Source organism: Labrus mixtus, chromosome 22 (genome assembly GCF_963584025.1).
Source record: "Labrus mixtus chromosome 22, fLabMix1.1, whole genome shotgun sequence".
NCBI classification, from domain to species: Eukaryota; Metazoa; Chordata; class Actinopteri; order Labriformes; family Labridae; genus Labrus; species Labrus mixtus.
In genome coordinates, this window is record NC_083633.1 from 1,605,645 (window position 1) to 1,629,781 (window position 24,137).

General features: G+C 48.6%; 29 non-coding genes and 2 pseudogenes across 29 annotated transcripts; all 31 read left to right on the plus strand.

The window, feature by feature from the left end:
• The first annotated feature begins 200 nt into the window (after positions 1-200).
• On the plus strand, positions 201-391 carry LOC132956926 (U2 spliceosomal RNA). Its single transcript, XR_009666178.1, has one exon. It is a non-coding gene; the product is annotated as a U2 spliceosomal RNA (small nuclear RNA).
• Positions 392-954: 563 nt separating this feature from the next.
• On the plus strand, positions 955-1,118 carry LOC132956885 (U1 spliceosomal RNA). The gene has a single exon (XR_009666138.1). It is a non-coding gene; the product is annotated as a U1 spliceosomal RNA (small nuclear RNA).
• A 493-nt stretch (positions 1,119-1,611) lies between these two features.
• LOC132957366 (U2 spliceosomal RNA) lies at positions 1,612-1,802 on the plus strand. Its single transcript, XR_009666571.1, has one exon. It is a non-coding gene; the product is annotated as a U2 spliceosomal RNA (small nuclear RNA).
• A 563-nt stretch (positions 1,803-2,365) lies between these two features.
• LOC132956897 (U1 spliceosomal RNA) lies at positions 2,366-2,529 on the plus strand. The gene has a single exon (XR_009666150.1). It is a non-coding gene; the product is annotated as a U1 spliceosomal RNA (small nuclear RNA).
• A 493-nt stretch (positions 2,530-3,022) lies between these two features.
• Positions 3,023-3,213, plus strand: LOC132957367 (U2 spliceosomal RNA). The gene has a single exon (XR_009666572.1). It is a non-coding gene; the product is annotated as a U2 spliceosomal RNA (small nuclear RNA).
• Positions 3,214-3,794: 581 nt separating this feature from the next.
• On the plus strand, positions 3,795-3,958 carry LOC132956908 (U1 spliceosomal RNA). The gene has a single exon (XR_009666161.1). It is a non-coding gene; the product is annotated as a U1 spliceosomal RNA (small nuclear RNA).
• Positions 3,959-4,451: 493 nt separating this feature from the next.
• Positions 4,452-4,642, plus strand: LOC132957368 (U2 spliceosomal RNA). Its single transcript, XR_009666573.1, has one exon. It is a non-coding gene; the product is annotated as a U2 spliceosomal RNA (small nuclear RNA).
• A 563-nt stretch (positions 4,643-5,205) lies between these two features.
• LOC132956919 (U1 spliceosomal RNA) lies at positions 5,206-5,369 on the plus strand. Its single transcript, XR_009666172.1, has one exon. It is a non-coding gene; the product is annotated as a U1 spliceosomal RNA (small nuclear RNA).
• A 493-nt stretch (positions 5,370-5,862) lies between these two features.
• LOC132957369 (U2 spliceosomal RNA) lies at positions 5,863-6,053 on the plus strand. Its single transcript, XR_009666574.1, has one exon. It is a non-coding gene; the product is annotated as a U2 spliceosomal RNA (small nuclear RNA).
• Positions 6,054-6,616: 563 nt separating this feature from the next.
• LOC132957210 (U1 spliceosomal RNA) lies at positions 6,617-6,780 on the plus strand. Its single transcript, XR_009666425.1, has one exon. It is a non-coding gene; the product is annotated as a U1 spliceosomal RNA (small nuclear RNA).
• Positions 6,781-7,273: 493 nt separating this feature from the next.
• On the plus strand, positions 7,274-7,464 carry LOC132956927 (U2 spliceosomal RNA). Its single transcript, XR_009666179.1, has one exon. It is a non-coding gene; the product is annotated as a U2 spliceosomal RNA (small nuclear RNA).
• Positions 7,465-8,027: 563 nt separating this feature from the next.
• Positions 8,028-8,191, plus strand: LOC132956931 (U1 spliceosomal RNA). Its single transcript, XR_009666184.1, has one exon. It is a non-coding gene; the product is annotated as a U1 spliceosomal RNA (small nuclear RNA).
• A 493-nt stretch (positions 8,192-8,684) lies between these two features.
• LOC132957370 (U2 spliceosomal RNA) lies at positions 8,685-8,875 on the plus strand. Its single transcript, XR_009666575.1, has one exon. It is a non-coding gene; the product is annotated as a U2 spliceosomal RNA (small nuclear RNA).
• A 563-nt stretch (positions 8,876-9,438) lies between these two features.
• On the plus strand, positions 9,439-9,602 carry LOC132956943 (U1 spliceosomal RNA). Its single transcript, XR_009666195.1, has one exon. It is a non-coding gene; the product is annotated as a U1 spliceosomal RNA (small nuclear RNA).
• Positions 9,603-10,095: 493 nt separating this feature from the next.
• On the plus strand, positions 10,096-10,286 carry LOC132956938 (U2 spliceosomal RNA). Its single transcript, XR_009666190.1, has one exon. It is a non-coding gene; the product is annotated as a U2 spliceosomal RNA (small nuclear RNA).
• Positions 10,287-10,865: 579 nt separating this feature from the next.
• LOC132957211 (U1 spliceosomal RNA) lies at positions 10,866-11,029 on the plus strand. Its single transcript, XR_009666426.1, has one exon. It is a non-coding gene; the product is annotated as a U1 spliceosomal RNA (small nuclear RNA).
• A 493-nt stretch (positions 11,030-11,522) lies between these two features.
• On the plus strand, positions 11,523-11,713 carry LOC132956928 (U2 spliceosomal RNA). Its single transcript, XR_009666180.1, has one exon. It is a non-coding gene; the product is annotated as a U2 spliceosomal RNA (small nuclear RNA).
• A 563-nt stretch (positions 11,714-12,276) lies between these two features.
• On the plus strand, positions 12,277-12,440 carry LOC132956954 (U1 spliceosomal RNA). Its single transcript, XR_009666199.1, has one exon. It is a non-coding gene; the product is annotated as a U1 spliceosomal RNA (small nuclear RNA).
• Positions 12,441-12,933: 493 nt separating this feature from the next.
• On the plus strand, positions 12,934-13,029 carry LOC132956974 (U2 spliceosomal RNA; annotated as a pseudogene).
• Positions 13,030-15,976: 2,947 nt separating this feature from the next.
• Positions 15,977-16,183, plus strand: LOC132956966 (U2 spliceosomal RNA; annotated as a pseudogene).
• Positions 16,184-16,746: 563 nt separating this feature from the next.
• On the plus strand, positions 16,747-16,910 carry LOC132956965 (U1 spliceosomal RNA). The gene has a single exon (XR_009666210.1). It is a non-coding gene; the product is annotated as a U1 spliceosomal RNA (small nuclear RNA).
• A 493-nt stretch (positions 16,911-17,403) lies between these two features.
• Positions 17,404-17,594, plus strand: LOC132957372 (U2 spliceosomal RNA). The gene has a single exon (XR_009666576.1). It is a non-coding gene; the product is annotated as a U2 spliceosomal RNA (small nuclear RNA).
• A 583-nt stretch (positions 17,595-18,177) lies between these two features.
• LOC132956977 (U1 spliceosomal RNA) lies at positions 18,178-18,341 on the plus strand. The gene has a single exon (XR_009666216.1). It is a non-coding gene; the product is annotated as a U1 spliceosomal RNA (small nuclear RNA).
• A 493-nt stretch (positions 18,342-18,834) lies between these two features.
• Positions 18,835-19,025, plus strand: LOC132956929 (U2 spliceosomal RNA). The gene has a single exon (XR_009666181.1). It is a non-coding gene; the product is annotated as a U2 spliceosomal RNA (small nuclear RNA).
• Positions 19,026-19,588: 563 nt separating this feature from the next.
• LOC132956989 (U1 spliceosomal RNA) lies at positions 19,589-19,752 on the plus strand. Its single transcript, XR_009666217.1, has one exon. It is a non-coding gene; the product is annotated as a U1 spliceosomal RNA (small nuclear RNA).
• A 493-nt stretch (positions 19,753-20,245) lies between these two features.
• On the plus strand, positions 20,246-20,436 carry LOC132957374 (U2 spliceosomal RNA). Its single transcript, XR_009666578.1, has one exon. It is a non-coding gene; the product is annotated as a U2 spliceosomal RNA (small nuclear RNA).
• A 577-nt stretch (positions 20,437-21,013) lies between these two features.
• Positions 21,014-21,177, plus strand: LOC132956999 (U1 spliceosomal RNA). The gene has a single exon (XR_009666223.1). It is a non-coding gene; the product is annotated as a U1 spliceosomal RNA (small nuclear RNA).
• Positions 21,178-21,670: 493 nt separating this feature from the next.
• On the plus strand, positions 21,671-21,861 carry LOC132957375 (U2 spliceosomal RNA). Its single transcript, XR_009666579.1, has one exon. It is a non-coding gene; the product is annotated as a U2 spliceosomal RNA (small nuclear RNA).
• A 577-nt stretch (positions 21,862-22,438) lies between these two features.
• Positions 22,439-22,602, plus strand: LOC132957001 (U1 spliceosomal RNA). The gene has a single exon (XR_009666225.1). It is a non-coding gene; the product is annotated as a U1 spliceosomal RNA (small nuclear RNA).
• Positions 22,603-23,095: 493 nt separating this feature from the next.
• On the plus strand, positions 23,096-23,286 carry LOC132957376 (U2 spliceosomal RNA). Its single transcript, XR_009666580.1, has one exon. It is a non-coding gene; the product is annotated as a U2 spliceosomal RNA (small nuclear RNA).
• Positions 23,287-23,849: 563 nt separating this feature from the next.
• Positions 23,850-24,013, plus strand: LOC132957002 (U1 spliceosomal RNA). The gene has a single exon (XR_009666226.1). It is a non-coding gene; the product is annotated as a U1 spliceosomal RNA (small nuclear RNA).
• The last annotated feature ends 124 nt before the right edge of the window (positions 24,014-24,137 follow it).

The window sequence follows — 24,137 nt, forward strand, 5'->3', positions numbered from 1 at the left end:
TGCAGATAAATCTGGTGGTTGAGGGTTTGAAGTCATTTTTCAGAGCTTGACGTAAGGCATGTGTCTTAAAGGTGCTTCGATCAAAGGGTTTGCTCTTCCGTTTTTAGCGATCGTCACTGAAAAGCAACGCTCGCTTGCCGGGGCCATGGGCGAGGAGGACTGTATGGGGAATGTGATGCCAGCCTTAGCCTATCAGGGGCATCGCTTCTCGGCCTTTTGGCTAAGATCAAGTGTAGTATCTGTTCTTATCAGTTTAATATCTGATACGTCCCCTACCCGGGGACCATATATTAAATTGATTTTTGGACTTGAGAGATGGAACAGGGGCTTGCTCCGTCCACTCCACGCATCGACCCGGTATTGCAGTACCTCCGGGAACGGTGCACCCTCCTCTCTTCAGTGTTTAAAATAATCCTTTCTTTCCGCTGCGTTTAAGAGAAATGTGTGTGTGAGTCTGGCCTGGCTTTGTCACTGCGTTGACATGCTGCCGGGACTCAAGCTTTTTGAAATGAACTGGAATTTTAGTCAGGTTGGGGGTTATTTGTGTGCCAGTTCCCCCATTTGCCACTCTGTGTATGCTATTGCTGTAGTAGCACACAGACACACAATAACATATCAACAGTTATTGTTGCAAAGTGTTTCTGGCCTAGCTGCTGCTTCGACTGTTCTTTTGTTGGCGGTAAAAAAACACACACACACTGGCGGTAGCTATCGGTCGGCTTTGATGTGGAAGTGTGGCACTTCCTGTTAGAATGGTGAGCCTTATTTCTCCACTTGAATGTAGAAAGACAAGCCCTACCGGGCCTCAACACAAAACTTTCCTCTGTGTTGAGGACAAGTAGAAGGGACACCCAGTGCAGAAAACTCTGATTTCGGTGGTTTGCATGTTGTTGGGACCGTCAGTGAGGGCGATGGTCCTGTGAAGGAGTCCTTTTGCCCTGAGCTGTACAACTCATACTTACCTGGCAGGGGAGATACCATGATCAAGAAGGTGGTTCACCCATGGCGAGGCCTGGCCATTGCACTCCGGCGGGGCTGACCTATGCGAATTCCCCAAATGTGGGAATCTCGACTGCATAATTTGTGGTAGTGGGGGACTGCGTTCGCGCTCTCCCCTGATGGATTGTCAAAAGTATTAAGGGGGAAACAGATAGGGAGACGCTGCCTTCCAACCTGGCTGTAGTGACAGACAGACGACAAAAATTTCAAAGGTGGCTTAAAGCTATGCACAGCCAGTTTCTTCGCTAGTGCTAGATCACAATATCGCTCGTCAATCAACTTTGTTTCAGATTCAGCAGCCCTTGCTCTGATCAATGTGAAATCCCAGTCACGGCACATCTGCCTTACAGAACGGCTGTGGGCCAATAAAAGGCCCCAATCTTCTCCTGTCTTCTGGTTCACTTCAGTCTGCTGCAGATAAATCTGGTGGTTGAGGGTTTGAAGTCATTTTTCAGAGCTTGACGTAAGGCATGTGTCTTAAAGGTGCTTCGATCAAAGGGTTTGCTCTTCCGTTTTTAGCGATCGTCACTGAAAAGCAACGCTCGCTTGCCGGGGCCATGGGCGAGGAGGACTGTATGGGGAATGTGATGCCGGCCTTAGCCTATCAGGGGCATCGCTTCTCGGCCTTTTGGCTAAGATCAAGTGTAGTATCTGTTCTTATCAGTTTAATATCTGATACGTCCCCTACCCGGGGACCATATATTAAATTGATTTTTGGACTTGGGAGATGGAACAGGGGCTTGCTCCGTCCACTCCACGCATCGACCCGGTATTGCAGTACCTCCGGGAACGGTGCACCCTCCTCTCTTCAGTGTTTAAAATAATCCTTTCTTTCCGCTGCGTTTAAGAGAAATGTGTGTGTGAGTCTGGCCTGGCTTTGTCACTGCGCTGACATGCTGCCGGGACTCAAGCTTTTTGAAATGAACTGGAATTTTAGTCAGGTTGGGGGTTATTTGTGTGCCAGTTCCCCCATTTGCCACTCTGTGTATGCTATTGCTGTAGTAGCACACAGACACACAATAACATATCAACAGTTATTGTTGCAAAGTGTTTCTGGCCTAGCTGCTGCTTCGACTGTTCTTTTGTTGGCGGTAAAAAAACACACACACACTGGCGGTAGCTATCGGTCGGCTTTGATGTGGAAGTGTGGCACTTCCTGTTAGAATGGTGAGCCTTATTTCTCCACTTGAATGTAGAAAGACAAGCCCTACCGGGCCTCAACACAAAACTTTCCTCTGTGTTGAGGACAAGTAGAAGGGACACCCAGTGCAGAAAACTCTGATTTCGGTGGTTTGCATGTTGTTGGGACCGTCAGTGAGGGCGATGGTCCTGTGAAGGAGTCCTTTTGCCCTGAGCCGTACAACTCATACTTACCTGGCAGGGGAGATACCATGATCAAGAAGGTGGTTCACCCATGGCGAGGCCTGGCCATTGCACTCCGGCGGGGCTGACCTATGCGAATTCCCCAAATGTGGGAATCTCGACTGCATAATTTGTGGTAGTGGGGGACTGCGTTCGCGCTCTCCCCTGATGGATTGTCAAAAGTATTAAGGGGGAAACAGATAGGGAGACGCTGCCTTCCAACCTGGCTGTAGTGACAGACAGACGACAAAAATTTCAAAGGTGGCTTAAAGCTATGCACAGCCAGTTTCTTCGCTAGTGCTAGATCACAATATCGCTCGTCAATCAACTTTGTTTCAGATTCAGCAGCCCTTGCTCTGATCAATGTGAAATCCCAGTCACGGCACATCTGCCTTACAGAACGGCTGTGGGCCAATAAAAGGCCCCAATCTTCTCCTGTCTTCTGGTTCACTTCAGTCTGCTGCAGATAAATCTGGTGGTTGAGGGTTTGAAGTCATTTTTCAGAGCTTGACGTAAGGCATGTGTCTTAAAGGTGCTTCGATCAAAGGGTTTGCTCTTCCGTTTTTAGCGATCGTCACTGAAAAGCAACGCTCGCTTGCCGGGGCCATGGGCGAGGAGGACTGTATGGGGAATGTGATGCCGGCCTTAGCCTATCAGGGGCATCGCTTCTCGGCCTTTTGGCTAAGATCAAGTGTAGTATCTGTTCTTATCAGTTTAATATCTGATACGTCCCCTACCCGGGGACCATATATTAAATTGATTTTTGGACTTGGGAGATGGAACAGGGGCTTGCTCCGTCCACTCCACGCATCGACCCGGTATTGCAGTACCTCCGGGAACGGTGCACCCTCCTCTCTTCAGTGTTTAAAATAATCCTTTCTTTCCGCTGCGTTTAAGAGAAATGTGTGTGTGAGTCTGGCCTGGCTTTGTCACTGCGTTGACATGCTGCCGGGACTCAAGCTTTTTGAAATGAACTGGAATTTTAGTCAGGTTGGGGGTTATTTGTGTGCCAGTTCCCCCATTTGCCACTCTGTGTATGCTATTGCTGTAGTAGCACACAGACACACAATAACATATCAACAGTTATTGTTGCAAAGTGTTTCTGGCCTAGCTGCTGCTTCGACTGTTCTTTTGTTGGCGGTACAAAAACACACACACACACACACACACACACACACTGGCGGTAGCTATCGGTCGGCTTTGATGTGGAAGTGTGGCACTTCCTGTTAGAATGGTGAGCCTTATTTCTCCACTTGAATGTAGAGAGACAAGCCCTACCGGGCCTCAACACAAAACTTTCCTCTGTGTGGAGGACAAGTAGAAGGGACACCCAGTGCAGAAAACTCTGATTTTGGTGGTTTGCATGTTGTTGGCACCGTCAGTGAGGGCGATGGTCCTGTGAAGGACTCCTTTTGCCCTGAGCCGTACAACTCATACTTACCTGGCAGGGGAGATACCATGATCAAGAAGGTGGTTCACCCATGGCGAGGCCTGGCCATTGCACTCCGGCGGGGCTGACCTATGCGAATTCCCCAAATGTGGGAATCTCGACTGCATAATTTGTGGTAGTGGGGGACTGCGTTCGCGCTCTCCCCTGATGGATTGTCAAAAGTATTAAGGGGGAAACAGATAGGGAGACGCTGCCTTCCAACCTGGCTGTAGTGACAGACAGACGACAAAAATTTCAAAGGTGGCTTAAAGCTATGCACAGCCAGTTTCTTCGCTAGTGCTAGATCACAATATCGCTCGTCAATCAACTTTGTTTCAGATTCAGCAGCCCTTGCTCTGATCAATGTGAAATCCCAGTCACGGCACATCTGCCTTACAGAACGGCTGTGGGCCAATAAAAGGCCCCAATCTTCTCCTGTCTTCTGGTTCACTTCAGTCTGCTGCAGATAAATCTGGTGGTTGAGGGTTTGAAGTCATTTTTCAGAGCTTGACGTAAGGCATGTGTCTTAAAGGTGCTTCGATCAAAGGGTTTGCTCTTCCGTTTTTAGCGATCGTCACTGAAAAGCAACGCTCGCTTGCCGGGGCCATGGGCGAGGAGGACTGTATGGGGAATGTGATGCCGGCCTTAGCCTATCAGGGGCATCGCTTCTCGGCCTTTTGGCTAAGATCAAGTGTAGTATCTGTTCTTATCAGTTTAATATCTGATACGTCCCCTACCCGGGGACCATATATTAAATTGATTTTTGGACTTGGGAGATGGAACAGGGGCTTGCTCCGTCCACTCCACGCATCGACCCGGTATTGCAGTACCTCCGGGAACGGTGCACCCTCCTCTCTTCAGTGTTTAAAATAATCCTTTCTTTCCGCTGCGTTTAAGAGAAATGTGTGTGTGAGTCTGGCCTGGCTTTGTCACTGCGTTGACATGCTGCCGGGACTCAAGCTTTTTGAAATGAACTGGAATTTTAGTCAGGTTGGGGGTTATTTGTGTGCCAGTTCCCCCATTTGCCACTCTGTGTATGCTATTGCTGTAGTAGCACACAGACACACAATAACATATCAACAGTTATTGTTGCAAAGTGTTTCTGGCCTAGCTGCTGCTTCGACTGTTCTTTTGTTGGCGGTAAAAAAACACACACACACTGGCGGTAGCTATCGGTCGGCTTTGATGTGGAAGTGTGGCACTTCCTGTTAGAATGGTGAGCCTTATTTCTCCACTTGAATGTAGAAAGACAAGCCCTACCGGGCCTCAACACAAAACTTTCCTCTGTGTTGAGGACAAGTAGAAGGGACACCCAGTGCAGAAAACTCTGATTTCGGTGGTTTGCATGTTGTTGGGACCGTCAGTGAGGGCGATGGTCCTGTGAAGGAGTCCTTTTGCCCTGAGCTGTACAACTCATACTTACCTGGCAGGGGAGATACCATGATCAAGAAGGTGGTTCACCCATGGCGAGGCCTGGCCATTGCACTCCGGCGGGGCTGACCTATGCGAATTCCCCAAATGTGGGAATCTCGACTGCATAATTTGTGGTAGTGGGGGACTGCGTTCGCGCTCTCCCCTGATGGATTGTCAAAAGTATTAAGGGGGAAACAGATAGGGAGACGCTGCCTTCCAACCTGGCTGTAGTGACAGACAGACGACAAAAATTTCAAAGGTGGCTTAAAGCTATGCACAGCCAGTTTCTTCGCTAGTGCTAGATCACAATATCGCTCGTCAATCAACTTTGTTTCAGATTCAGCAGCCCTTGCTCTGATCAATGTGAAATCCCAGTCACGGCACATCTGCCTTACAGAACGGCTGTGGGCCAATAAAAGGCCCCAATCTTCTCCTGTCTTCTGGTTCACTTCAGTCTGCTGCAGATAAATCTGGTGGTTGAGGGTTTGAAGTCATTTTTCAGAGCTTGACGTAAGGCATGTGTCTTAAAGGTGCTTCGATCAAAGGGTTTGCTCTTCCGTTTTTAGCGATCGTCACTGAAAAGCAACGCTCGCTTGCCGGGGCCATGGGCGAGGAGGACTGTATGGGGAATGTGATGCCGGCCTTAGCCTATCAGGGGCATCGCTTCTCGGCCTTTTGGCTAAGATCAAGTGTAGTATCTGTTCTTATCAGTTTAATATCTGATACGTCCCCTACCCGGGGACCATATATTAAATTGATTTTTGGACTTGGGAGATGGAACAGGGGCTTGCTCCGTCCACTCCACGCATCGACCCGGTATTGCAGTACCTCCGGGAACGGTGCACCCTCCTCTCTTCAGTGTTTAAAATAATCCTTTCTTTCCGCTGCGTTTAAGAGAAATGTGTGTGTGAGTCTGGCCTGGCTTTGTCACTGCGTTGACATGCTGCCGGGACTCAAGCTTTTTGAAATGAACTGGAATTTTAGTCAGGTTGGGGGTTATTTGTGTGCCAGTTCCCCCATTTGCCACTCTGTGTATGCTATTGCTGTAGTAGCACACAGACACACAATAACATATCAACAGTTATTGTTGCAAAGTGTTTCTGGCCTAGCTGCTGCTTCGACTGTTCTTTTGTTGGCGGTAAAAAAACACACACACACTGGCGGTAGCTATCGGTCGGCTTTGATGTGGAAGTGTGGCACTTCCTGTTAGAATGGTGAGCCTTATTTCTCCACTTGAATGTAGAAAGACAAGCCCTACCGGGCCTCAACACAAAACTTTCCTCTGTGTTGAGGACAAGTAGAAGGGACACCCAGTGCAGAAAACTCTGATTTCGGTGGTTTGCATGTTGTTGGGACCGTCAGTGAGGGCGATGGTCCTGTGAAGGAGTCCTTTTGCCCTGAGCCGTACAACTCATACTTACCTGGCAGGGGAGATACCATGATCAAGAAGGTGGTTCACCCATGGCGAGGCCTGGCCATTGCACTCCGGCGGGGCTGACCTATGCGAATTCCCCAAATGTGGGAATCTCAACTGCATAATTTGTGGTAGTGGGGGACTGCGTTCGCGCTCTCCCCTGATGGATTGTCAAAAGTAATAAGGGGGAAACAGATAGGGACACGCTGCCTTCCAACCTGGCTGTAGCGACAGACAGACGACAAGAATTTCAAAGGTGGCTTAAAGCTATGCACAGCCAGTTTCTTTGCTAGTGCTAGATCACAATATCGTTCGTCAATCAACTTTGTTTCAGATTCAGCAGCCCTTGCTCTGATCAATGTGAAATCCCAGTCACGGCACATCTGCCTTACAGAACGGCTGTGGGCCAATAAAAGGCCCCAATCTTCTCCTGTCTTCTGGTTCACTTCAGTCTGCTGCAGATAAATCTGGTGGTTGAGGGTTTGAAGTCATTTTTCAGAGCTTGACGTAAGGCATGTGTCTTAAAGGTGCTTCGATCAAAGGGTTTGCTCTTCCGTTTTTAGCGATCGTCACTGAAAAGCAACGCTCGCTTGCCGGGGCCATGGGCGAGGAGGACTGTATGGGGAATGTGATGCCAGCCTTAGCCTATCAGGGGCATCGCTTCTCGGCCTTTTGGCTAAGATCAAGTGTAGTATCTGTTCTTATCAGTTTAATATCTGATACGTCCCCTACCCGGGGACCATATATTAAATTGATTTTTGGACTTGAGAGATGGAACAGGGGCTTGCTCCGTCCACTCCACGCATCGACCCGGTATTGCAGTACCTCCGGGAACGGTGCACCCTCCTCTCTTCAGTGTTTAAAATAATCCTTTCTTTCCGCTGCGTTTAAGAGAAATGTGTGTGTGAGTCTGGCCTGGCTTTGTCACTGCGTTGACATGCTGCCGGGACTCAAGCTTTTTGAAATGAACTGGAATTTTAGTCAGGTTGGGGGTTATTTGTGTGCCAGTTCCCCCATTTGCCACTCTGTGTATGCTATTGCTGTAGTAGCACACAGACACACAATAACATATCAACAGTTATTGTTGCAAAGTGTTTCTGGCCTAGCTGCTGCTTCGACTGTTCTTTTGTTGGCGGTAAAAAAACACACACACACTGGCGGTAGCTATCGGTCGGCTTTGATGTGGAAGTGTGGCACTTCCTGTTAGAATGGTGAGCCTTATTTCTCCACTTGAATGTAGAAAGACAAGCCCTACCGGGCCTCAACACAAAACTTTCCTCTGTGTTGAGGACAAGTAGAAGGGACACCCAGTGCAGAAAACTCTGATTTCGGTGGTTTGCATGTTGTTGGGACCGTCAGTGAGGGCGATGGTCCTGTGAAGGAGTCCTTTTGCCCTGAGCCGTACAACTCATACTTACCTGGCAGGGGAGATACCATGATCAAGAAGGTGGTTCACCCATGGCGAGGCCTGGCCATTGCACTCCGGCGGGGCTGACCTATGCGAATTCCCCAAATGTGGGAATCTCGACTGCATAATTTGTGGTAGTGGGGGACTGCGTTCGCGCTCTCCCCTGATGGATTGTCAAAAGTATTAAGGGGGAAACAGATAGGGAGACGCTGCCTTCCAACCTGGCTGTAGTGACAGACAGACGACAAAAATTTCAAAGGTGGCTTAAAGCTATGCACAGCCAGTTTCTTCGCTAGTGCTAGATCACAATATCGCTCGTCAATCAACTTTGTTTCAGATTCAGCAGCCCTTGCTCTGATCAATGTGAAATCCCAGTCACGGCACATCTGCCTTACAGAACGGCTGTGGGCCAATAAAAGGCCCCAATCTTCTCCTGTCTTCTGGTTCACTTCAGTCTGCTGCAGATAAATCTGGTGGTTGAGGGTTTGAAGTCATTTTTCAGAGCTTGACGTAAGGCATGTGTCTTAAAGGTGCTTCGATCAAAGGGTTTGCTCTTCCGTTTTTAGTGATCGTCACTGAAAAGCAACGCTCGCTTGCCGGGGCCATGGGCGAGGAGGACTGTATGGGGAATGTGATGCCGGCCTTAGCCTATCAGGGGCATCGCTTCTCGGCCTTTTGGCTAAGATCAAGTGTAGTATCTGTTCTTATCAGTTTAATATCTGATACGTCCCCTACCCGGGGACCATATATTAAATTGATTTTTGGACTTGGGAGATGGAACAGGGGCTTGCTCCGTCCACTCCACGCATCGACCCGGTATTGCAGTACCTCCGGGAACGGTGCACCCTCCTCTCTTCAGTGTTTAAAATAATCCTTTCTTTCCGCTGCGTTTAAGAGAAATGTGTGTGTGAGTCTGGCCTGGCTTTGTCACTGCGTTGACATGCTGCCGGGACTCAAGCTTTTTGAAATGAACTGGAATTTTAGTCAGGTTGGGGGTTATTTGTGTGCCAGTTCCCCCATTTGCCACTCTGTGTATGCTATTGCTGTAGTAGCACACAGACACACAATAACATATCAACAGTTATTGTTGCAAAGTGTTTCTGGCCTAGCTGCTGCTTCGACTGTTCTTTTGTTGGCGGTAAAAAAACACACACACACTGGCGGTAGCTATCGGTCGGCTTTGATGTGGAAGTGTGGCACTTCCTGTTAGAATGGTGAGCCTTATTTCTCCACTTGAATGTAGAAAGACAAGCCCTACCGGGCCTCAACACAAAACTTTCCTCTGTGTTGAGGACAAGTAGAAGGGACACCCAGTGCAGAAAACTCTGATTTCGGTGGTTTGCATGTTGTTGGGACCGTCAGTGAGGGCGATGGTCCTGTGAAGGACTCCTTTTGCCCTGAGCCGTACAACTCATACTTACCTGGCAGGGGAGATACCATGATCAAGAAGGTGGTTCACCCATGGCGAGGCCTGGCCATTGCACTCCGGCGGGGCTGACCTATGCGAATTCCCCAAATGTGGGAATCTCGACTGCATAATTTGTGGTAGTGGGGGACTGCGTTCGCGCTCTCCCCTGATGGATTGTCAAAAGTATTAAGGGGGAAACAGATAGGGAGACGCTGCCTTCCAACCTGGCTGTAGTGACAGACAGACGACAAAAATTTCAAAGGTGGCTTAAAGCTATGCACAGCCAGTTTCTTCGCTAGTGCTAGATCACAATATCGCTCGTCAATCAACTTTGTTTCAGATTCAGCAGCCCTTGCTCTGATCAATGTGAAATCCCAGTCACGGCACATCTGCCTTACAGAACGGCTGTGGGCCAATAAAAGGCCCCAATCTTCTCCTGTCTTCTGGTTCACTTCAGTCTGCTGCAGATAAATCTGGTGGTTGAGGGTTTGAAGTCATTTTTCAGAGCTTGACGTAAGGCATGTGTCTTAAAGGTGCTTCGATCAAAGGGTTTGCTCTTCCGTTTTTAGCGATCGTCACTGAAAAGCAACGCTCGCTTGCCGGGGCCATGGGCGAGGAGGACTGTATGGGGAATGTGATGCCGGCCTTAGCCTATCAGGGGCATCGCTTCTCGGCCTTTTGGCTAAGATCAAGTGTAGTATCTGTTCTTATCAGTTTAATATCTGATACGTCCCCTACCCCGGGACCATATATTAAATTGATTTTTGGACTTGGGAGATGGAACAGGGGCTTGCTCCGTCCACTCCACGCATCGACCCGGTATTGCAGTACCTCCGGGAACGGTGCACCCTCCTCTCTTCAGTGTTTAAAATAATCCTTTCTTTCCGCTGCGTTTAAGAGAAATGTGTGTGTGAGTCTGGCCTGGCTTTGTCACTGCGTTGACATGCTGCCGGGACTCAAGCTTTTTGAAATGAACTGGAATTTTAGTCAGGTTGGGGGTTATTTGTGTGCCAGTTCCCCCATTTGCCACTCTGTGTATGCTATTGCTGTAGTAGCACACAGACACACAATAACATATCAACAGTTATTGTTGCAAAGTGTTTCTGGCCTAGCTGCTGCTTCGACTGTTCTTTTGTTGGCGGTACAAAAACACACACACACACACACACACACACACTGGCGGTAGCTATCGGTCGGCTTTGATGTGGAAGTGTGGCACTTCCTGTTAGAATGGTGAGCCTTATTTCTCCACTTGAATGTAGAGAGACAAGCCCTACCGGGCCTCAACACAAAACTTTCCTCTGTGTGGAGGACAAGTAGAAGGGACACCCAGTGCAGAAAACTCTGATTTTGGTGGTTTGCATGTTGTTGGGACCGTCAGTGAGGGCGATGGTCCTGTGAAGGACTCCTTTTGCCCTGAGCCGTACAACTCATACTTACCTGGCAGGGGAGATACCATGATCAAGAAGGTGGTTCACCCATGGCGAGGCCTGGCCATTGCACTCCGGCGGGGCTGACCTATGCGAATTCCCCAAATGTGGGAATCTCAACTGCATAATTTGTGGTAGTGGGGGACTGCGTTCGCGCTCTCCCCTGATGGATTGTCAAAAGTAATAAGGGGGAAACAGATAGGGACACGCTGCCTTCCAACCTGGCTGTAGCGACAGACAGACGACAAGAATTTCAAAGGTGGCTTAAAGCTATGCACAGCCAGTTTCTTTGCTAGTGCTAGATCACAATATCGTTCGTCAATCAACTTTGTTTCAGATTCAGCAGCCCTTGCTCTGATCAATGTGAAATCCCAGTCACGGCACATCTGCCTTACAGAACGGCTGTGGGCCAATAAAAGGCCCCAATCTTCTCCTGTCTTCTGGTTCACTTCAGTCTGCTGCAGATAAATCTGGTGGTTGAGGGTTTGAAGTCATTTTTCAGAGCTTGACGTAAGGCATGTGTCTTAAAGGTGCTTCGATCAAAGGGTTTGCTCTTCCGTTTTTAGCGATCGTCACTGAAAAGCAACGCTCGCTTGCCGGGGCCATGGGCGAGGAGGACTGTATGGGGAATGTGATGCCAGCCTTAGCCTATCAGGGGCATCGCTTCTCGGCCTTTTGGCTAAGATCAAGTGTAGTATCTGTTCTTATCAGTTTAATATCTGATACGTCCCCTACCCGGGGACCATATATTAAATTGATTTTTGGACTTGAGAGATGGAACAGGGGCTTGCTCCGTCCACTCCACGCATCGACCCGGTATTGCAGTACCTCCGGGAACGGTGCACCCTCCTCTCTTCAGTGTTTAAAATAATCCTTTCTTTCCGCTGCGTTTAAGAGAAATGTGTGTGTGAGTCTGGCCTGGCTTTGTCACTGCGTTGACATGCTGCCGGGACTCAAGCTTTTTGAAATGAACTGGAATTTTAGTCAGGTTGGGGGTTATTTGTGTGCCAGTTCCCCCATTTGCCACTCTGTGTATGCTATTGCTGTAGTAGCACACAGACACACAATAACATATCAACAGTTATTGTTGCAAAGTGTTTCTGGCCTAGCTGCTGCTTCGACTGTTCTTTTGTTGGCGGTAAAAAAACACACACACACTGGCGGTAGCTATCGGTCGGCTTTGATGTGGAAGTGTGGCACTTCCTGTTAGAATGGTGAGCCTTATTTCTCCACTTGAATGTAGAAAGACAAGCCCTACCGGGCCTCAACACAAAACTTTCCTCTGTGTTGAGGACAAGTAGAAGGGACACCCAGTGCAGAAAACTCTGATTTCGGTGGTTTGCATGTTGTTGGGACCGTCAGTGAGGGCGATGGTCCTGTGAAGGAGTCCTTTTGCCCTGAGCCGTACAACTCATACTTACCTGGCAGGGGAGATACCATGATCAAGAAGGTGGTTCACCCATGGCGAGGCCTGGCCATTGCACTCCGGCGGGGCTGACCTATGCGAATTCCCCAAATGTGGGAATCTCGACTGCATAATTTGTGGTAGTGGGGGACTGCGTTCGCGCTCTCCCCTGATGGATTGTCAAAAGTATTAAGGGGGAAACAGATAGGGAGACGCTGCCTTCCAACCTGGCTGTAGTGACAGACAGACGACAAAAATTTCAAAGGTGGCTTAAAGCTATGCACAGCCAGTTTCTTCGCTAGTGCTAGATCACAATATCGCTCGTCAATCAACTTTGTTTCAGATTCAGCAGCCCTTGCTCTGATCAATGTGAAATCCCAGTCACGGCACATCTGCCTTACAGAACGGCTGTGGGCCAATAAAAGGCCCCAATCTTCTCCTGTCTTCTGGTTCACTTCAGTCTGCTGCAGATAAATCTGGTGGTTGAGGGTTTGAAGTCATTTTTCAGAGCTTGACGTAAGGCATGTGTCTTAAAGGTGCTTCGATCAAAGGGTTTGCTCTTCCGTTTTTAGCGATCGTCACTGAAAAGCAACGCTCGCTTGCCGGGGCCATGGGCGAGGAGGACTGTATGGGGAATGTGATGCCGGCCTTAGCCTATCAGGGGCATCGCTTCTCGGCCTTTTGGCTAAGATCAAGTGTAGTATCTGTTCTTATCAGATGCTGTTTCGATCTTACCTATAAGACCCTGACTGCGATCGCCTCCTGCGCTGTCTGAGCCTGTGCCTGTCTGTGGCACTGGTTTTGGCAGTACTGGGAGGATAGTGTTTGTCTTCTGTGAAGTCAATTTCAACTTCCACATAGTTGAGGTAGCTCCATAGAAGACCATATTGTTCGAGCGAGCCTCCTCCTCTGGTGGCTAAACTGGTTCCTAACATCCAAGGTAAGTTTGGTCACTTTTTCTCTAGTTTTAAACTTTTGTAGGTATTGTTTTTTAGCTATTTATTCACTGTTTTAGTTGATTTTAGTGTTTTAGCCTGTGGTGCCTCCACCATGTCGGCTGCTAGTGCCGGCATGCGGAGGCACCACAGTGTCCGTTTTGCTTTCAAAGTAGTTGATGATGTGCCATTATGGATGTCGAGGCTGGATTTTTCAAGAAAACTACTTCAAAAAGCCTTAAACTTTACCCCAGACGACCTGAATTGTATCCTCACTTTACCACAAGGCAAAGGCTTTGATGTAAGCTTTCGCTCAGCAATCCTGCTTAGAGAATTTTGGACACGTTTTGAAAATGCAAGAGCCCAGTTTCCTGTGTTTAACGTTGAGAAACTGACTGACAATGCCTCCAAAACGGTCATTGTCAGGATGTTCAATGAAATGGTGAATGCAGATGACATATGTATGTGGCTGGGAAGACATTGCACGGTCAAAGGCCAGGCTATGAAGGTGAGAGATGAGGATGGTATCTGGAACTGTTCCTGGAGGGTTCCTGTCCAGCAATGGCAGGACCCTCAGGGCTTCCAGGGCCTGAAACATCTGCCATCCATGATAGTTTTGGGACACAACCGTGGTTACATTCATTATCAAGGCCAGCCCAAGCTCTGCCGCAAGTGCGGTGAGCAAGGACACCTTGCAGAAGCGTGTAAGCAGATTATTTGTGGAAAGTGTAGAGAGATTGGTCATACTTTCGAGGAATGCACCAATGGCAGAAAGTGTAATCTTTGTGGAGACAGCAACCATCTCTTCAGAGATTGCCCGAAATCTTTTGCCAACAAAGTTAAGGCAGCAAAGAAGGTCGGAAATGAAAAAGAAAATGGCGGACAGAATGCAATGGTTAACGAGCTATTTGGAGAGCCTGAGCCAGAAAATTCAAATCTCCCTCCAAATCCTGTGACTGGAGGAGAGGAGTCAGGTGAGGAGGGAGAGGGAGAGGGGGAGGGGCCTGCAGCAACTGCCCCTCAAGTGGAGAGTATGGAGGAGGAGGGGGGGGGGTGCAGTGCAGGCAGAGGGCGGAACTAGCTCTGGCTCTTCTTGCTCTGGGAGTGAGAGTGAGAGTGAGGAAGTGCCCCTCCCCCTGGCCCAGCAGGCTAAGAGGCCATTATCAGAATTGTCTCCGGAGTCTCCAGTAGTCTTGGAGAAGAGGGGAAGAGCTGGGAACTTCTCAGACAGTTCATCTGTGGAGGAGCCCAGAGTCTTCCCCTCCGATTCCCCCAATGAGGCCTCCTTTTTAAACATAGCTCTGCAATCAACCCCGAAGGACTCGATGTTTAACAAAAGACTGCGTGAAAGGCCACCCCCTAGAGTCCGGAAGGGAAATGGAGCTCAACACCCTTACACTTCTCCAGTAAGAGTGAAGGAAGAGCTCCATTCACAAGAAATGTAACACCTGGTTCTTCTCAAGTGTTTTTAAAATGCTTTGTCTGTTGGTTTTAAAACATACTTATGACTTTCACCCTCTCAACTTTCCTTTTGAGAAGTGTGACGTTGAAAGTTAGAGCTCATGTGGTTTCATCTCATCTTAACCTTTTTTGTCAGATGTGTTTTTAAAACAGGAAGGATACCCGCTGTTTTTAACACACCAGTATTATTTGAAGGACGTGAAGGGCAGCACGCTAGTGGGAAACAGTAAAAGCATCCTTTTAACACACTTGACTTTTATCAGCTCACCAACAGAGTTTTCTTTTAACCTGACCTTTTTAAGACACCTTGGTTTCAAACAAGAGTTGTATTTTTTAATTAACATTGTTCTCTCCTATTGTTGTGCAGGAGCGAGTACCAGTGAGTCCAGCGCGCAGGATTGCACTAGGCAAAGCCACCACTCTTTGGCGCAACGTGAACCACCTGCTCTGCCAAACAGACTCCGGGACCTGTCAGCAATGGTGGCTCATGAGATCCTCCCAGTCAGGTCCGTAATGCACTCCCGGAGCTCAAAAACTCGCTGCCGACCAGGTTGTGGCGTCCCTGAGCTCGGCAAGGTATCGCTCTGGGAGTGCAGCGCTGCATTAGAACAGTGGGCACTAGCCGGCTCTTTACTAATTCCCGTGCTTGCCAGCAAGGGAGGTCCCACCAGCGTAGCTGGTCTTTCACACAAGCCGCCCCCAAAAGACGCCACCCAGACCTCCACAAACTTTCTGGCAAGGAAGCACAAGCAGATCCCCCCCCGTGGCTGTGATCCATACGGCAGCAGTGACGGCCAGAAAGACTGTCACTGCAGGCGGTGGGCCCAGGACACAGTCACAAAGAAACATCGCCTCTGTGTCCATTCGGATGAAGGAGCCGGAGCCCCACAGGAAAAGTTCGAAGCAGCGGCGGCCTGACTCTCCGGGAGAGGCAGGTGGGAAGGAGCAGCAGGGTGAGGGTCTCCTCTGAGCACAAAGACAGGATCCCGAGAGACCACATCTCTTTGGGAGAGCAGACTGAGTTTTTCTTGGTAAGGGCTCACTGCGCTCCTGAACAACAATGAACTTTTGAGGAGAATCTTTTCCAGCTTCGCTCCAGAATTTAAAAAAAAAAAAAATAATAATAATTTTGGCATGACTAAATATCGACACAACAATAAAACTTTCAAACAACCTTGTAAACAATTAAACAAATGCATCTATTTATCATTTTAATGCATAGTGTAAACACAACTTGTTTAATTGCTAAAAATGTTTATTTATTCAAGATGTGATTTTAAAAGTATAATATCTTGTATAAAAGATTCTTGAAATTGTTTTTGTGACAATAAAACTTTACGAAAAAAAAAAAAAAAAAAAAAAAAAATCTGTTCCTATCAGTTTAATATCTGATACGTCCCCTACCCGGGGACCATATATTAAATTGATTTTTGGACTTGGGAGATGGAACAGGGGCTTGCTCCGTCCACTCCACGCATCGACCCGGTATTGCAGTACCTCCGGGAACGGTGCACCCTCCTCTCTTCAGTGTTTAAAATAATCCTTTCTTTCCGCTGCGTTTAAGAGAAATGTGTGTGTGAGTCTGGCCTGGCTTTGTCACTGCGCTGACATGCTGCCGGGACTCAAGCTTTTTGAAATGAACTGGAATTTTAGTCAGGTTGGGGGTTATTTGTGTGCCAGTTCCCCCATTTGCCACTCTGTGTATGCTATTGCTGTAGTAGCACACAGACACACAATAACATATCAACAGTTATTGTTGCAAAGTGTTTCTGGCCTAGCTGCTGCTTCGACTGTTCTTTTGTTGGCGGTAAAAAAACACACACACACTGGCGGTAGCTATCGGTCGGCTTTGATGTGGAAGTGTGGCACTTCCTGTTAGAATGGTGAGCCTTATTTCTCCACTTGAATGTAGAAAGACAAGCCCTACCGGGCCTCAACACAAAACTTTCCTCTGTGTTGAGGACAAGTAGAAGGGACACCCAGTGCAGAAAACTCTGATTTCGGTGGTTTGCATGTTGTTGGGACCGTCAGTGAGGGCGATGGTCCTGTGAAGGAGTCCTTTTGCCCTGAGCCGTACAACTCATACTTACCTGGCAGGGGAGATACCATGATCAAGAAGGTGGTTCACCCATGGCGAGGCCTGGCCATTGCACTCCGGCGGGGCTGACCTATGCGAATTCCCCAAATGTGGGAATCTCGACTGCATAATTTGTGGTAGTGGGGGACTGCGTTCGCGCTCTCCCCTGATGGATTGTCAAAAGTATTAAGGGGGAAACAGATAGGGAGACGCTGCCTTCCAACCTGGCTGTAGTGACAGACAGACGACAAAAATTTCAAAGGTGGCTTAAAGCTATGCACAGCCAGTTTCTTCGCTAGTGCTAGATCACAATATCGCTCGTCAATCAACTTTGTTTCAGATTCAGCAGCCCTTGCTCTGATCAATGTGAAATCCCAGTCACGGCACATCTGCCTTACAGAACGGCTGTGGGCCAATAAAAGGCCCCAATCTTCTCCTGTCTTCTGGTTCACTTCAGTCTGCTGCAGATAAATCTGGTGGTTGAGGGTTTGAAGTCATTTTTCAGAGCTTGACGTAAGGCATGTGTCTTAAAGGTGCTTCGATCAAAGGGTTTGCTCTTCCGTTTTTAGCGATAGTCACTGAAAAGCAACGCTCGCTTGCCGGGGCCATGGGCGAGGAGGACTGTATGGGGAATGTGATGCCGGCCTTAGCCTATCAGGGGCATCGCTTCTCGGCCTTTTGGCTAAGATCAAGTGTAGTATCTGTTCTTATCAGTTTAATATCTGATACGTCCCCTACCCGGGGACCATATATTAAATTGATTTTTGGACTTGGGAGATGGAACAGGGGCTTGCTCCGTCCACTCCACGCATCGACCCGGTATTGCAGTACCTCCGGGAACGGTGCACCCTCCTCTCTTCAGTGTTTAAAATAATCCTTTCTTTCCGCTGCGTTTAAGAGAAATGTGTGTGTGAGTCTGGCCTGGCTTTGTCACTGCGTTGACATGCTGCCGGGACTCAAGCTTTTTGAAATGAACTGGAATTTTAGTCAGGTTGGGGGTTATTTGTGTGCCAGTTCCCCCATTTGCCACTCTGTGTATGCTATTGCTGTAGTAGCACACAGACACACAATAACATATCAACAGTTATTGTTGCAAAGTGTTTCTGGCCTAGCTGCTGCTTCGACTGTTCTTTTGTTGGCGGTACAAAAACACACACACACACACACACACACACACACACTGGCGGTAGCTATCGGTCGGCTTTGATGTGGAAGTGTGGCACTTCCTGTTAGAATGGTGAGCCTTATTTCTCCACTTGAATGTAGAGAGACAAGCCCTACCGGGCCTCAACACAAAACTTTCCTCTGTGTTGAGGACAAGTAGAAGGGACACCCAGTGCAGAAAACTCTGATTTCGGTGGTTTGCATGTTGTTGGGACCGTCAGTGAGGGCGATGGTCCTGTGAAGGACTCCTTTTGCCCTGAGCCGTACAACTCATACTTACCTGGCAGGGGAGATACCATGATCAAGAAGGTGGTTCACCCATGGCGAGGCCTGGCCATTGCACTCCGGCGGGGCTGACCTATGCGAATTCCCCAAATGTGGGAATCTCGACTGCATAATTTGTGGTAGTGGGGGACTGCGTTCGCGCTCTCCCCTGATGGATTGTCAAAAGTAATAAGGGGGAAACAGATAGGGAGACGCTGCCTTCCAACCTGGCTGTAGCGACAGACAGACGACAAGAATTTCAAAGGTGGCTTAAAGCTATGCACAGCCAGTTTCTTTGCTAGTGCTAGATCACAATATCGCTCGTCAATCAACTTTGTTTCAGATTCAGCAGCCCTTGCTCTGATCAATGTGAAATCCCAGTCACGGCACATCTGCCTTACAGAACGGCTGTGGGCCAATAAAAGGCCCCAATCTTCTCCTGTCTTCTGGTTCACTTCAGTCTGCTGCAGATAAATCTGGTGGTTGAGGGTTTGAAGTCATTTTTCAGAGCTTGACGTAAGGCATGTGTCTTAAAGGTGCTTCGATCAAAGGGTTTGCTCTTCCGTTTTTAGCGATCGTCACTGAAAAGCAACGCTCGCTTGCCGGGGCCATGGGCGAGGAGGACTGTATGGGGAATGTGATGCCAGCCTTAGCCTATCAGGGGCATCGCTTCTCGGCCTTTTGGCTAAGATCAAGTGTAGTATCTGTTCTTATCAGTTTAATATCTGATACGTCCCCTACCCGGGGACCATATATTAAATTGATTTTTGGACTTGAGAGATGGAACAGGGGCTTGCTCCGTCCACTCCACGCATCGACCCGGTATTGCAGTACCTCCGGGAACGGTGCACCCTCCTCTCTTCAGTGTTTAAAATAATCCTTTCTTTCTGCTGCGTTTAAGAGAAATGTGTGTGTGAGTCTGGCCTGGCTTTGTCACTGCGTTGACATGCTGCCGGGACTCAAGCTTTTTGAAATGAACTGGAATTTTAGTCAGGTTGGGGGTTATTTGTGTGCCAGTTCCCCCATTTGCCACTCTGTGTATGCTATTGCTGTAGTAGCACACAGACACACAATAACATATCAACAGTTATTGTTGCAAAGTGTTTCTGGCCTAGCTGCTGCTTCGACTGTTCTTTTGTTGGCGGTAAAAAAACACACACACACTGGCGGTAGCTATCGGTCGGCTTTGATGTGGAAGTGTGGCACTTCCTGTTAGAATGGTGAGCCTTATTTCTCCACTTGAATGTAGAAAGACAAGCCCTACCGGGCCTCAACACAAAACTTTCCTCTGTGTTGAGGACAAGTAGAAGGGACACCCAGTGCAGAAAACTCTGATTTCGGTGGTTTGCATGTTGTTGGGACCGTCAGTGAGGGCGATGGTCCTGTGAAGGAGTCCTTTTGCCCTGAGCCGTACAACTCATACTTACCTGGCAGGGGAGATACCATGATCAAGAAGGTGGTTCACCCATGGCGAGGCCTGGCCATTGCACTCCGGCGGGGCTGACCTATGCGAATTCCCCAAATGTGGGAATCTCGACTGCATAATTTGTGGTAGTGGGGGACTGCGTTCGCGCTCTCCCCTGATGGATTGTCAAAAGTATTAAGGGGGAAACAGATAGGGAGACGCTGCCTTCCAACCTGGCTGTAGTGACAGACAGACGACAAAAATTTCAAAGGTGGCTTAAAGCTATGCACAGCCAGTTTCTTCGCTAGTGCTAGATCACAATATCGCTCGTCAATCAACTTTGTTTCAGATTCAGCAGCCCTTGCTCTGATCAATGTGAAATCCCAGTCACGGCACATCTGCCTTACAGAACGGCTGTGGGCCAATAAAAGGCCCCAATCTTCTCCTGTCTTCTGGTTCACTTCAGTCTGCTGCAGATAAATCTGGTGGTTGAGGGTTTGAAGTCATTTTTCAGAGCTTGACGTAAGGCATGTGTCTTAAAGGTGCTTCGATCAAAGGGTTTGCTCTTCCGTTTTTAGCGATCGTCACTGAAAAGCAACGCTCGCTTGCCGGGGCCATGGGCGAGGAGGACTGTATGGGGAATGTGATGCCGGCCTTAGCCTATCAGGGGCATCGCTTCTCGGCCTTTTGGCTAAGATCAAGTGTAGTATCTGTTCTTATCAGTTTAATATCTGATACGTCCCCTACCCGGGGACCATATATTAAATTGATTTTTGGACTTGGGAGATGGAACAGGGGCTTGCTCCGTCCACTCCACGCATCGACCCGGTATTGCAGTACCTCCGGGAACGGTGCACCCTCCTCTCTTCAGTGTTTAAAATAATCCTTTCTTTCCGCTGCGTTTAAGAGAAATGTGTGTGTGAGTCTGGCCTGGCTTTGTCACTGCGTTGACATGCTGCCGGGACTCAAGCTTTTTGAAATGAACTGGAATTTTAGTCAGGTTGGGGGTTATTTGTGTGCCAGTTCCCCCATTTGCCACTCTGTGTATGCTATTGCTGTAGTAGCACACAGACACACAATAACATATCAACAGTTATTGTTGCAAAGTGTTTCTGGCCTAGCTGCTGCTTCGACTGTTCTTTTGTTGGCGGTAAAAAAACACACACACACACACACACACACACTGGCGGTAGCTATCGGTCGGCTTTGATGTGGAAGTGTGGCACTTCCTGTTAGAATGGTGAGCCTTATTTCTCCACTTGAATGTAGAAAGACAAGCCCTACCGGGCCTCAACACAAAACTTTCCTCTGTGTTGAGGACAAGTAGAAGGGACACCCAGTGCAGAAAACTCTGATTTCGGTGGTTTGCATGTTGTTGGGACCGTCAGTGAGGGCGATGGTCCTGTGAAGGAGTCCTTTTGCCCTGAGCCGTACAACTCATACTTACCTGGCAGGGGAGATACCATGATCAAGAAGGTGGTTCACCCATGGCGAGGCCTGGCCATTGCACTCCGGCGGGGCTGACCTATGCGAATTCCCCAAATGTGGGAATCTCGACTGCATAATTTGTGGTAGTGGGGGACTGCGTTCGCGCTCTCCCCTGATGGATTGTCAAAAGTAATAAGGGGGAAACAGATAGGGAGACGCTGCCTTCCAACCTGGCTGTAGCGACAGACAAACGACAAGAATTTCAAAGGTGGCTTAAAGCTATGCACAGCCAGTTTCTTTGCTAGTGCTAGATCACAATATCGCTCGTCAATCAAATTTGTTTCAGATTCAGCAGCCCTTGCTCTGATCAATGTGAAATCCCAGTCACGGCACATCTGCCTTACAGAACGGCTGTGGGCCAATAAAAGGCCCCAATCTTCTCCTGTCTTCTGGTTCACTTCAGTCTGCTGCAGATAAATCTGGTGGTTGAGGGTTTGAAGTCATTTTTCAGAGCTTGACGTAAGGCATGTGTCTTAAAGGTGCTTCGATCAAAGGGTTTGCTCTTCCGTTTTTAGTGATCGTCACTGAAAAGCAACGCTCGCTTGCCGGGGCCATGGGCGAGGAGGACTGTATGGGGAATGTGATGCCGGCCTTAGCCTATCAGGGGCATCGCTTCTCGGCCTTTTGGCTAAGATCAAGTGTAGTATCTGTTCTTATCAGTTTAATATCTGATACGTCCCCTACCCGGGGACCATATATTAAATTGATTTTTGGACTTGGGAGATGGAACAGGGGCTTGCTCCGTCCACTCCACGCATCGACCCGGTATTGCAGTACCTCCGGGAACGGTGCACCCTCCTCTCTTCAGTGTTTAAAATAATCCTTTCTTTCCGCTGCGTTTAAGAGAAATGTGTGTGTGAGTCTGGCCTGGCTTTGTCACTGCGTTGACATGCTGCCGGGACTCAAGCTTTTTGAAATGAACTGGAATTTTAGTCAGGTTGGGGGTTATTTGTGTGCCAGTTCCCCCATTTGCCACTCTGTGTATGCTATTGCTGTAGTAGCACACAGACACACAATAACATATCAACAGTTATTGTTGCAAAGTGTTTCTGGCCTAGCTGCTGCTTCGACTGTTCTTTTGTTGGCGGTAAAAAAACACACACACACACACACACACACACTGGCGGTAGCTATCGGTCGGCTTTGATGTGGAAGTGTGGCACTTCCTGTTAGAATGGTGAGCCTTATTTCTCCACTTGAATGTAGAAAGACAAGCCCTACCGGGCCTCAACACAAAACTTTCCTCTGTGTTGAGGACAAGTAGAAGGGACACCCAGTGCAGAAAACTCTGATTTCGGTGGTTTGCATGTTGTTGGGACCGTCAGTGAGGGCGATGGTCCTGTGAAGGACTCCTTTTGCCCTGAGCCGTACAACTCATACTTACCTGGCAGGGGAGATACCATGATCAAGAAGGTGGTTCACCCATGGCGAGGCCTGGCCATTGCACTCCGGCGGGGCTGACCTATGCGAATTCCCCAAATGTGGGAATCTCGACTGCATAATTTGTGGTAGTGGGGGACTGCGTTCGCGCTCTCCCCTGATGGATTGTCAAAAGTAATAAGGGGGAAACAGATAGGGAGACGCTGCCTTCCAACCTGGCTGTAGCGACAGACAGACGACAAGAATTTCAAAGGTGGCTTAAAGCTATGCACAGCCAGTTTCTTTGCTAGTGCTAGATCACAATATCGCTCGTCAATCAAATTTGTTTCAGATTCAGCAGCCCTTGCTCTGATCAATGTGAAATCCCAGTCACGGCACATCTGCCTTACAGAACGGCTGTGGGCCAATAAAAGGCCCCAATCTTCTCCTGTCTTCTGGTTCACTTCAGTCTGCTGCAGATAAATCTGGTGGTTGAGGGTTTGAAGTCATTTTTCAGAGCTTGACGTAAGGCATGTGTCTTAAAGGTGCTTCGATCAAAGGGTTTGCTCTTCCGTTTTTAGTGATCGTCACTGAAAAGCAACGCTCGCTTGCCGGGGCCATGGGCGAGGAGGACTGTATGGGGAATGTGATGCCGGCCTTAGCCTATCAGGGGCATCGCTTCTCGGCCTTTTGGCTAAGATCAAGTGTAGTATCTGTTCTTATCAGTTTAATATCTGATACGTCCCCTACCCGGGGACCATATATTAAATTGATTTTTGGACTTGGGAGATGGAACAGGGGCTTGCTCCGTCCACTCCACGCATCGACCCGGTATTGCAGTACCTCCGGGAACGGTGCACCCTCCTCTCTTCAGTGTTTAAAATAATCCTTTCTTTCCGCTGCGTTTAAGAGAAATGTGTGTGTGAGTCTGGCCTGGCTTTGTCACTGCGTTGACATGCTGCCGGGACTCAAGCTTTTTGAAATGAACTGGAATTTTAGTCAGGTTGGGGGTTATTTGTGTGCCAGTTCCCCCATTTGCCACTCTGTGTATGCTATTGCTGTAGTAGCACACAGACACACAATAACATATCAACAGTTATTGTTGCAAAGTGTTTCTGGCCTAGCTGCTGCTTCGACTGTTCTTTTGTTGGCGGTAAAAAAACACACACACACTGGCGGTAGCTATCGGTCGGCTTTGATGTGGAAGTGTGGCACTTCCTGTTAGAATGGTGAGCCTTATTTCTCCACTTGAATGTAGAAAGACAAGCCCTACCGGGCCTCAACACAAAACTTTCCTCTGTGTTGAGGACAAGTAGAAGGGACACCCAGTGCAGAAAACTCTGATTTCGGTGGTTTGCATGTTGTTGGGACCGTCAGTGAGGGCGATGGTCCTGTGAAGGAGTCCTTTTGCCCTGAGCCGTACAACTCATACTTACCTGGCAGGGGAGATACCATGATCAAGAAGGTGGTTCACCCATGGCGAGGCCTGGCCATTGCACTCCGGCGGGGCTGACCTATGCGAATTCCCCAAATGTGGGAATCTCGACTGCATAATTTGTGGTAGTGGGGGACTGCGTTCGCGCTCTCCCCTGATGGATTGTCAAAAGTATTAAGGGGGAAACAGATAGGGAGACGCTGCCTTCCAACCTGGCTGTAGTGACAGACAGACGACAAAAATTTCAAAGGTGGCTTAAAGCTATGCACAGCCAGTTTCTT